This window comes from Chenopodium quinoa, unplaced genomic scaffold, assembly GCF_001683475.1.
Source record: "Chenopodium quinoa cultivar QQ74 unplaced genomic scaffold, ASM168347v1, whole genome shotgun sequence".
Lineage (NCBI taxonomy): Eukaryota > Viridiplantae > Streptophyta > Magnoliopsida > Caryophyllales > Amaranthaceae > Chenopodium > Chenopodium quinoa.
The window spans coordinates 7,657,477-7,670,187 of NW_018742484.1; the positions used below are offsets into that span (position 1 = coordinate 7,657,477).

The 12,711-nt window shown below is 32.3% G+C and overlaps 1 long non-coding RNA gene across 2 annotated transcripts; it reads left to right on the top strand.

The window, feature by feature from the left end:
* The first annotated feature begins 9,295 nt into the window (after positions 1 to 9,295).
* On the top strand, positions 9,296 to 12,271 carry LOC110719671. Of its 2 annotated transcripts, XR_002511151.1 has the most exons (4): positions 9,296 to 9,518; positions 10,905 to 10,950; positions 11,103 to 11,166; positions 11,747 to 12,271. It is a non-coding gene; the product is annotated as an uncharacterized LOC110719671 (long non-coding RNA). The 2 variants fall into 2 exon arrangements; XR_002511150.1 differs by having other exon boundaries at positions 11,103 to 12,271.
* Positions 12,272 to 12,711: the final 440 nt, after the last annotated feature.

Consider the following 12,711-nt stretch of genomic DNA (forward strand, 5'->3'; position numbering starts at 1 on the left):
GTGGACCTATATTGACCCCGCATCGAGCAAACGTATCCATTTTTAACAAAATTCGGCCAACGTAGATGATATTAAGGGAAAAGGAAGATATTAAGGGAAAAGGAAATTTTCCTTTTATTTTGAGTTGATCTTTTCAATTGAAAGAGTCGAGTTTGCACCCGAGACCCAGCCTCAAATTAAAGAAAAATACCAATAAATAAATATAACAAAGATATAATAATGCATTGTTAATTTCTATCCCTATTTAAAAATTTCCAGATCCGTCATTGATCTAGACCCGAACATTAGGTTATGCTGTTTTTAGCAAAAGCAATATAGGAAGTAGGACAAGTAGTTATAAGCTCATCAAAGCAGAAAGGCAAACATCTAGGGGTGGGACTTCGGTCTGGCAGTTCGGTTTGACCTCAGTTTGAAACGGTTTCGGTTTGAAACGGTTCGGGTTAAAACAGTTTCATTTAGACGGCGGGTCGGTTCAGTTCGGTTTTGATTAGTCACAGGTCGGTTCGGTTTCGGTTTATTTTTGTACGATTTAAATTCGGTTCGGGTCATAAACGGTTCGGTTTATAAACAGTTCGGGTCATAATCAGATCGGTTAGAAACGGGTCGCTTCAGGGGCGGATTTACTCGGGTCAATGCCGGTTCAGTTTTTAAACGGTTCGGTTAATAATCGGGTCGGTTTGAAACAGGTCGATTCAGGGGCGGGTTTACCCGGGTCAATGCCCGTTCGGTTTATAAACGGTTCGGGTCATGATCTGACCGGTTTGAAACAGATCGGTTCAGGGGCGGTTTTACCGGGTCAACGTCGGTCCGGGTTCATATCGGTTCGGGTCATGAACGGATTATTTTGAAATGGGTCGGTTCAGGGGCGGGTTTACCCGGGTTAATGCTAGTTCGATTCATATCGGTTCGGTTTATACTCGGTTTGGTGCTAAAATCGTTCGGGTTAGTTTGGTAATCGGTTAAATTGGATCGGGTTGAAATCGAGTTCTAAAAAGTGATTTTGACCAGTTAGCGTGTTTTGTTTTATATCAAGTTGGGACTAGTATTTCCATTTCATTAGCGGGTCGGCATAGGTTGGTGAAAAAAATAATGGATCGAGTAGAAATTGGGTTTTAAGAGATTTTTGACCGGTTAGCTATTTTCGTTTTATATAAAGTTGGGACTTCGTCACTTTATTTTCAGACATCAGATTATATACAATTACACAAATCTTCATTTATTCAATTATTCTATATCATGTTAATATGTTATGTTTCAAGTTTGGTTATACTCTTGTTGTTGTTTATTCGATATTATCATATTAGTCTATTACAAATTTATAATGTATTATTGTTTCATTATTAAATATATATTATTAGGTTATCAGCTTCTTGTTGGATTGTTTTAGATATCGTGTCATGACCATGTTTTGATGAGTTGCTACTTTGAATACGATAAATCGATTCAGATATCAGATTATATAGAATTACAGAAATTCTCATTCATTCTATATCATGTTAATGTGTTATGTTTCAAATTTGGTTATAGTCTTGTTGTTGTTTATTAAATATTAGTCTATTACAAATTTATAAGGTATTAATGTATTATTGTTTCATTATCAAATATTATCAGGCTATCATCTTCTTGTTTTAATTGTTTTAAAGATCGCGTCATAACCATGATTTGATGAATTGGTACTTTGAATACGATAAATCGATAATTGATATTGTAATAAACTAATAATTTAATGTTACGGAACTATATTTGGATGTTTAATTAAAATCACGATTATTCAATTTCCCATTAGTCTAATAAAGTAATAATTGACAATTGTTTGTAACTATTCCATAATTTTGGTGTTAAAGTTATATTGCTGAATTACTTTGTTGTCTTACCCTCTCTAATCACCTTTTAAGATTACGTGCCTACAAGGCTGCAACATATATATGTTGCAACTTGCAAGTTAAAGAAAACGGGTGGGGAAGTAGAAGTATTCAATTAGATCGATCATCAACTGTTTTAAGTTTTAATAATCAGATACATTTATCGATTATCTATACATACCAATGATAGTATGATACCAATCGTACCATACATTATTATTTATTACATATACTGATATACATATAACTAATATACATTAAATATGTTATATTGAATCAATTCCAATTTCCAAACATTTGTGTTTCTTACAATTTATAAGTTACATAAAGTTAAGAGTACAGTAGTGTTTTTATTAGTACGTAGCTATGAATAAAAAAAACATACTATCCAAATCCATTATCCCATGATCCGTGTCACCGTCTTATATTAAATATCAGCCATTGATTTGCATGTCATCTAACGGCCTATCATCGCACACATTCCAATTCACGATCTGTGTGTTTTCTTTTCCACCAATCAGATCACTCTTACCATCGTCTCTTTAGTACTCTTTTTGATTTCTCTCTCGTTTTCTTAATCCTCTTCTGTAATATTATCAATTTTTTGAAGCCATGGCTGCTAATATGCTCATTGCTCTCTCGTTTTCTCTCTCATCTCCTCTTCCTTCTTCCTTTCTTCTTCTTCCTTCTTCTCCCTTCTTCCGTCTATGTTCTCCTTTCTTCCATCTCGTTTCTCCGTCTCCGTCCACCGGCACCACGCACGACGGTTTTTATGGTCAAATTCGGCCACGAAACTCTAGATCTAGTTGTTTCATGATCGAATTTGGCCTTTTAAAACCAAATTCGAGGCCAAATTCAGGATTAATATATAAGGTGTTTTCGTTCTTCCTTTTTTTATTTTTTGTTTTTCTTTTTAATTTTTTTTCAAGTTGTGGGCAACGGAGGGGGCCGAGTTAGGGTGGGTGCGGCGGCGGTTAGACTGGGTTCGGGTGGGTGGGGAGGGAGGATTTTTCGAGGAAGGGAGGGAGTTTTATGGTGGGTGAGCAATTAAAGTGAGTTGGGGGGTTTCGAGGATGTTGGGTTTCGTGGGGGTAGGTGGGGTGGGGTTACGGTGGGTTTGGGTTTTTTTTCGATTTTTTTGTATGGGGTGGGGTGGGGTGTGTTACGGTGACGGTGGTGGGTGTGGTTGGGGTTGGGTTTGGTTTTTTTTTTTTTTTTTTTTTTTTTTTTTTTTTTTTTTTACAGTGACGGTGGTGGGTAGGGTGGGGTGGGGTTTGTTAAGGGGGGTGGGGTGGGGTGGGGTGGGGTACGTTACGGTGATGGTGGTAGGTGGGGTGGGGTATGGGTCTGGGTCTGGGTTTTTATTATTTACGGTGACGGTGGTGGATGAGGTGGGGTAAGGTTTGGGTCTGGGTTTTTTTATTTACGGTGGGTGGTGGGGTGGGGTGGGGTGGGTTACGGTAATTATGGTGGGTGCGGGGGTGGTGTTAGGGTGGGTCTGGGGTGACGGCGGGGGTGGTGTTAGGGTGGGTTACGGTGGTGGGTGGGTGGCCAAATTTTTTCATTTTTTTATTTAATTTATAACTCCTAATTTAGTTATACAAGAATATAATTTTAATTTTATAATAGCAAAAAAATTTACAAATTTAAATCAATAATTATATGTAAAAAAAATTGTACTGTTAAATTACATTAAACATCAAATATATTTCGTGGAATTCTAACAAATTGTTAAAGGCTGTAAATAGTTCAATTTGAATGGAACGGGTTGTAAACGGTTCGGTTTAAATAGTTTGTAATCGGATTGGTTTAAACGGGTTGCGGTTTGAAAATAGTTCGGTTTAAACGGTTTAATGGGTTATAACAGTTCGGTTTAAACGGTTAGCGGGTTGTAAATGGTTCGATTTAAACGGTTTTTCCTACGGTTTAAACGGTTTCGGTTTATAAACGGTTCGGTTTAAACAGTTAGCGGGTTAAGATTAATCGGTTCAAACGGTTTCGGTTTATAAACGGTTTGGTTTGTTATTGGTTTACGGTTCGTAACGGGTTAACATTAATTGGTTCGGTTCGGTTTCGGTTTGACATTATACGGTTCAGTTCGGTTTTCAGTTTAAAATTAGCGGGTTATAAACGGTTCGGTCCGTGATGGTTCGGTTCGGTAACGGACGGTTTTACGGTTCAGTTTGAAAAGTCCCACCCCTAAACATCACATTCATAGGGAGTAAGAGGGGCCCTTGATAGTTAGAAAAGAGAGGCATTTAAGATGTAAAGGTGAACCTTGGAAAGATGAGGGCCTCTCAAAGGACAAAGCTCGTGAATCACCCAATCTTTTTTAGTGTAGAATTGAAATCCTACTTAATTATATCCATGTGAAATTATAAAGCCTAACCACTCCTAAAGTCAAATCCGTGGGTGTTCCCATGTTTTGCTCTTCTTCTAAATTTTTAACTTTGTTCTAATTAGTCATTTTCACTAGCTTTTCTTTGTTCAATAACTCCAATTCTATCATCCTAGCTTGCTCCCCGTCTTTGTTGTACGGCTATCTTTAATTATTTACTTTTGATATTTACTAGTACTACTCAATTGCTTAACAAATGATTAGATGTAATTATATTGTGTAAGTTTTATGTTCATTCACTTTAATGAATCGTACCATGAAGAATAGAAGATCGAGTAGAACAAGCGAACAACGCTTTATGTCTGATGTACTCCATATTGGATGAGCTGATTGAACTCATTCAACTATGAATTGAATTAATTAAAACGATTTATTCAGGGAAAAAATTGATGATTAGCTTTTTTACATATGTATGTATAATAATTGGTTAATTTTCCTTCTATTTGATTTCTTATTTGAAAAGTTGTGAGAAAATAATTTTGTTGTGTAAAATTAATACTCTGTCATACACTTCTAATTAATTCTTTGATGAGAAATATATTGTATACTCAATTACTCATGCTTAAGAATTAGTTGAAAAGTACAACAACATATCAAAAGGTTCTTTCCGTGTACGTGTGGGCAAAAGCTTTTTATTCCTTATAATGTGCTACCAAAAAAAAAAAAAAAAAAAAAAACTAGAACAAATTTAGATATACAGTTATCATAGGAGCCTAACTCTTAATAGATTTTTGTTCTTATCACAAATGTTTCCCTTGATAGAGAATTATTTGTCACAATGCAAATTGTAAATAAAAGCTTTAATTGTTTTGGATAAAACTAATATAGAACGGTCCATATTCATTCTTATTAAAATTTAATATTATCCGAGTTAAAATAAATAATTAGAAAACTAAAAGTACTTAGGTATGTGGAATATAAATGTCAAATAAGCCAAAACTTGACAATCTACTTTTTAAATACGGAGTAGTTTTAACCTTAATAAATATTTAGTTTAAAATTAACATATTTCTTATATATATATATACATTAAAGTATTTGAATTAGCTACTTCGTAATTACAACCTAGTACTTTTGTATACTACAAATGTATATAGTTGAGATCTCGTCAGAGGCAAAGATAGGGATGAAAAAATTATCGCGGTCGAGGTTGCCTTCTCCCTTAACTTGTTGGCAAGCTGAACACAACCTTTACCTTCTCTCTTAATGGGCGGAATTGAGCCACAAGGGGGCCGAAGCCCTTGTCAAAACCCCCTGACTTTGTCCATAGATCTTGTATATTTTTATTAGTTATCTCTCATACACTGTATTTATACAAATTAACATGTAAATAAAAATAGTCAAATCATATTAAACTAATCAATAACATAATACTAAAACAGACACCAGCAATGACACGTGTCAATTCTTAATGTAGTTTTTTTCCCTCCAAAAACACCACTTTCCTTTTTTGCTAAAATATTCTTTGAGAAGTTTAGTATAATATAACTATCATAATATTATTCCAAATCTTTTATACGCATCTTTTATAATAAATATTTTCCTTTATGTCAATTAGTTCGTATCCCATATCTTTTAATAATAGGACAATGTATCATAATAAATATTACTTTGTGTGTCATCTTTAATACATCATATTTTAAATAAGATAATTTTTATCAATATTTAAAATGATGACTCTATTAAATAATAAAATCATACTACACAAAATTATTATTGTTATTATTATTAGTATTATTATAGTAAAACAGACATTTTGATTATTTTTTTTAATACTATAATTGGTTTCTCGCCTAATTCTAATACGAATGAAAAGCAAAACGAAGGGAGTTTAACAACATAGCGTAACATTATAAACAATTTATCTATGCATGTAATCATGTAAGAAAATTTGACTAATTCAAATTTAATTCTTTCTTATTTGTATCTCCAATACTTTCATATATTAGGAAAAAAAATTAACCAAATATCATTAAATCGGAGTTATAATCCCTGCAAATTAGGTGTATGTAATACATATATAATTTTAAATATTTATTTGGTTAATAAAAAGAAAATTGATACTAATTTATCATTGAATTTTTAAAACACCTATATGGTCGTCTAACATGTAATTTAAATATACTCATTTGTCTAATCGATTCCTTTGTTATATTTCATTTCATTATATATGCAAAATAAGAAGAGAATAAATATGTTATAGTTGTATTTTATCTATTTTATTTTAAATATAATTATTTTCTTTTATTAATTAAATGTAGTATAATGATCGTATATGGCACGAGACCTATTCTAGTAATATAAAAAGTTAACTCTCCATATCTCACTAATCAAGTAATCATGACTTTGTTTTGAAATATACACATCCAATTCTACCCTCTTTCTCATCAAATTCATCATTGCCATCACCACAATTTCAACCTAAACAAAAAAGGTACGCTTCACTCTCATCACCCTAATATTGTTGTTAAAAGAGGACAATAATTGTAGATACTCGTAGAAATTTTCAAAAAGGTATGTTTTGGACGTATTCGGAGTTTGGTCATACTAAATTGGGCCCACTAATAGCCGACTATATGGTAGTAGCAGGGTAGTAGTGGTCCATATGCCAGGGTGTCCAACGGCCCAAATGCTTATCAACTTATCACTTTAAGTAAAAAATATTTAAAATAAAATAAAAATGTGGGACCCACAAAATACTTACTACGGAATACTATTTACGGCTTTCCACCACGCGTCATACTATGAGGCCACTTAAAAATAAGCCAGATTTTTGAAGATCTTTGTGACAGAGAAGCTATTATTTTGTGTCGTTTTGCTAGTATAGTTGCTTAAACGCAGCGTTTTAGGTTGGATTATTTTAAGGTGTGAACGTGTGATATCATAGTGAAATCATTTGAGACATGAAGGCATGGGAAAAAAATCTAGTCTTGCAGTAACATGATTTATGATTGTGGATTTGGTTACGTGTTTTACTATCTAACATAGAGAATTTAAGATCATGCCATGATCTATCATAGTCTACTAAAGCAAATGAGTGATTCATTCATTCTTATATGGAGATACACTACTCCTTCTAGAAAATCCAGCTAAGTTATCATGGTGCTAACACGTAAAGATTAGCAGCATCTCTACTATGCACTTGGATATATATATATATATATATATATATATATATATATATATATATATATATATATATATATATATATATATATATATATATATATATATATATATTTTTGATTAGAGGTACATTTATTGTACTTTTAAAATAGTTAACATGTTATTTTGGTGATTTTCAAATGTAATGTCAAATAAAAATTAATAATACACTTATCCTCTTAGGTACACTTTAAATATGTCGTAATGCATCTGCTAAAAAATTTATAAAAATTAGGAGAGTATTTTTTTTTTGTTTTTTTTTTTGTTTTTTTTGTTTTGGTGGTGTTCTACCCGATTCACCCTTTGAGTTAATCCGGATTTGAGGATCACAGTTCTGGGTGGTTAGGTTCTAGTCCCCTCCCAATTGTTGTTGCGGGGGATCGAACACGCGGTCCTCCCTACCAAATGTAGCCTCAATCACCACTATACCAACAACCAATTGGTAAAATTAGGGGAGTATTAATGTAGGGAGAAAAATGATAGGGATGCACATTGTTAATTAGCTTCACTAATATAATCCGTGTTTTATACACACGGGTGTACAGTGCTCATCATACACCCGGATAAATAAAAAAAAGGCGGAAAGAACATCTTGTGTTTCATAAAGAACATACATGTATTTGATAAAAAACATGTTTGTATTTGACAAAAACATGCATTACCAAAGAACATAAAGATATAATAAAAAGAACGAGATTAAAACTTAATTAAATTTTCTGAAAAATTACACATTATTAATGGAAAAAATTTAGAGGTGATAAAAAATCTAGTAGGGCCGGGCCATATCATAATTTATTGTGCCCAAACCCGTAGAAAAGTAGCGGGTTTTCGGGCTTTTTTCTAACCCGGTTTGAGTTTTAACTAAAAAAGCAATTTTAGGTTTGCCCAATCCCACCCTATTTCGGGCCGGATCGGGTCGGGATGCGAGTCATGCCAATGTTGATCACCTCTTAAAAAATCCTTACCAAAGATATCATTTCCCCAAAAATAGTTTTCTATCTCTCCAAAAAAAATTCAATTTTCCATAATAATTTATTTTTTTTACTCTAATATTATTTTCAATTAAAAATAATTTAAGATTTCAATATCAAATTTCAAAATACCATATGTTAAAAGAACATAATTTATATTGTAAAGTACATATAGTTAATACCTAAATAACACACTAATCAAACTTAAAGAATATACGATAATAAAAGTAATTTAAATATGACATATGATAATAAAAGTAGAATTTGGCATCACTACGACCTTAAAGAACATACACGCCAAATTCAAAGAACATACTTTGTATTATTAAACCCAAAAAAACATATATGTTTATCAACATATGTTAAATAACAAAAGTTATAATGTAAAGAACATATAATTTTACTCAAAGAACACACTGATCACACTCAAAGAACATATTAAAGGTATGTTCTTTGTCAAACATTGATATGTTCTTTATCAAACACTACATGTTCTTTCCGCCTTTTTTTGTTTACCCGGGTGCACTATGAGCATGGTGCACCCGGGTGTATTATCTAATTTTCACACTAATAAGGATGGATAGACCGGATTCCATATGTATAATTCTTCTTTATTGATGCCAATTAGCTTCTAATTATAATTTATAAACTTGATGAGTTCATGACATGAATCATGAGTATACATTGATACTTCGAACAAGAAATTAAAATTTTTACTTAGCTTCAAGTGGGAACATGAAAAACACGCCTTGAAACATTTAAAGTAAGAAAGCAAGAAATGCCTTTTTTTTGTTTCTTCCCCTTGTGTGTTACTTCTTCACATAATAATATGAAAATATATATATATACATATATATAGGGTCGGGATCCGGTGAGAACCACCCTTTATGTGAGAACACTCCTAATATATGAGAAATCTAAGCCTTAGGATCAAACGATATCAACGGTTCTAATAAATCCAAACTTTTGATATCAAACGATATACTGCTGCTACTCAGAAAAACAGAGCAAAGAACTACGAGCTTCAATTTCAATGAGATTCAAGAATTTCGAACACAATTCCGTCCGATTTTTGTCAGATTTCAGCAGCAACAAGAATCACTAGCTTCATAGAATATACAGGTAAATAATCAACAAAAGTTATGTTAGTTTTTTCCGAATGTAATTTTCTTAATTTTTGTCAATATTTTCGAATTTCATGGTTTGAATATTGGATTTTCGTTAAAATTTTAGCAATGAGTGATCTTAGCATCAAAATTTACAAAATATTTTTCAATTGCATGTTAATCTTAGTATTTGATTTCAGTTCGAATTATTTTCGTTAAAATTTTGGATAATTTTCGTTAAAATATTCGATTAAATTCGTTAAAATTCAATGAGAAATTTTCGATTTGAGTATTTCAATTGAAGGTATGTAAATTGAGCATATATAATTAAAATGAGCAAAAAGAATTAAAATGAGCAAATACAAAAAAAAAAAAAATGATCAACTATAAAATGAGCAAAATAAGCTGTGTTGTTGTGGTACAATCGTTCTTGTGTTGTTATTTTAAATTTGAGTGTCATTGTTGCGTTCTTGTTGTTACTTTAGGGGTTTATGTTTCCAGAAATTTCTTACCACTCGAAACTGTATTAGTAACCCTAATTTAGTTTTGCTGGCATTCATGTTGTTTTATGTAAATTACTTGAAATTGTTTTACAAGTTTGATGGTTTCCTCACTTTTCTGTTTGCTGTATGTGGTGGTGTTTTTGGTTTTTCTACGTGTTGCTGTATGTGGTGGTGTTTAAGCTTCTTGGTTGTTCAAGTGTTCAGGAAGTAATTGTCTGTGAAGCCCTGGCTCATTTTCTACTGCCATTCATGTTGCCTATTTAGCCAATTTTAGGTCTCCCAATTTCTTTCTTGATTTGTATGACTATATCCTAATTGAATTATTATATTTCTTCATTATAATACTTTAGCCTTCTATATTAATATGAATTTTCTGTTTCCTATTTTTCTGTGTACGTGTGGTATGATCTTTTGTTAATTCCTTACAATTTGGACTTGGTCGTTATTTATGAGTATCAGCTTATAAACATGTTATGTAGGCTAACTTTCTAAATAATTGTATTGCATAATCTAGCAATGAGAGATGGTGAAGTGTGGAATTGTTGGAGGAAGCTATTATGTGGAATTCCAAGAAGTGCCATTTTCTTGCCATTTCTAACTCGTAGATGGTGTTATCCAGTTTTTTTTTTTTTTTTTTTTTTTTTTTTTTTTTTTTTTTTTTTTTTTTTTTTTTTTTTTTTTTTTTTTTTGCATTAGGATGTATTGAAGAATTAAATGTTTTTGGCATCTGAAATTTTGGATCTAATCTCATATGTTTAGTATACTACTGGTTTTGTCTGGTGTTAAAAGAAGTTGCTTGCTCATATATGTTGTTTTATGTAATTAGATGCTTGGTTTTCATGTAATGGATGCAGCTCGCTTCTACCTAATTACTTTGTGTCTTGATCTTTCACATGCAGGAGAATCAAGTTATTCAGGGAAAGAGTGGGTTTAATAGCTTCATGGGTATGAAATTTCTGAACTCTAGATTCTAGGGGTTTTGTGTGTGTGTGTGTGTGGGGGGGGGGGGGGGGGCTCAGTTTTTTACAGGAAACAAAGTTATGAATTGACAAGATGTACTTATTTGTTTGATTTCATTTTTCCCTTTGATGTTTCAGTAGCTCCAAAGTATCTGTTGCAAATTAAAGGCCTCTGGCTGTGTTTTACGACCGTGTGAAACTGGTGAGAAAGGCATTCAAAACAAGTTTCATAGTATAATTCTATTGTTCTTTAGTTAATCTGTTTTTCTTTTCTTTTTTTGAGTTCCTGTCTCTAAAGTGGGAAACCACAAAACCAAACAAACTCAATCATAGAGGTCAAAGGCAGCTTACTATCAATTACTTTCTAAAAATATTAGACATGTCTTTGTTATACATATATTGATTGACCTGATATATTTGTCTAGAACTGGATAATTCCTTCTCGATCTTTATAACCCCAACCTCAGTTCCTTTACACACATAAGCATCTGTATTAATCTTCATCACGCTAGCCCAACAGTAGCTTGTGTTATACTTGTTAACTATTAGCTAAGCTATGCTTTAGTTGCAATGATGCAGTGATAGACGAGCAATTGTTCTTCTTTAGGTATGATTTTGGTTTTTTAATGTATCTTTGATTTCATTATTTTCTAGATCTTGTTTTTTATTTTCGCTTGATTTGGGTGTGAATAGATTTGCATTGATTGGAATTGGAATCACAAAAAAATCAAATAGAACTGCTGTCATCATGCATATTAAGTTCATAACTGTTGATGTTTCAGGTACTTGTATGGGAATCTATATGCAAGTAATAATATATGGGCAACTACTGAGAATCCAACAAACTGTGAAAACCTTAGCACAGCAACAATTAATGTCGTTTAGTTGTGTAAAAGACTCACCACTTTAGTGCAATGCTGTAGGAACTACACTTCCAGCTATGGGATACATATATTCATTTGCGCAGGACAACTAGAAAGATGTTCTCAATCTAACCAGCACCGGAGTTTACAGAGTTGTTTGCCCAAGCGGTTGCAACTATGCTTACTCAAAGGAGATGGCAAGGCCTGCCACTAGTCCAACTCCAAGTCCATCATCCCCTTCAAGAGAAGCTCATTCTCTTGCACCTCTTAGAGATTGCCTCTCCTTTCTTCTCTGCTTCCTGATTCAGCATTTATTATTTTGAGCAGTGTTTCATTTGCATTCAGCTAGGATAGTCATATACTCGTATAGATATATATAGTTCTTTGTATCTCCGTAGGTTTGAGAAGAATGTTGAAATTTTTCGAGATACACATTATTGTAATTGGGAGTATATATATATATATATATATATATATATATATATATATATATATATATATATATATATTAATCTTGTTACATTTCAAACTTTAGTATATTATAATTAAAATAAAGCTGCAAAAAAATTAAAAAAAAAAAAAAAAAACCCCGGAGAAAAGGTAAGGGTTCATGGAGAAACCGCTACCTCTAAGTTGTAAAAAATCAAATTCGTACTAAATTATATGAGATAAAAAATGGTTTGAAATGATTTATAACTATATAAACTTTGTTATAATTAAACTCTCATACAAACTTGTGTCTCCACATTACATAAATGAACCTACGTGAGATTCGAACCCACATCTTTTGTGCATTTGCACAATGCTCTACCCTTGAGCTAGTAGGCTAACGTATTTAAAACATACAAACACACTCACAAATGAGCATTAATTTGACAAAATGA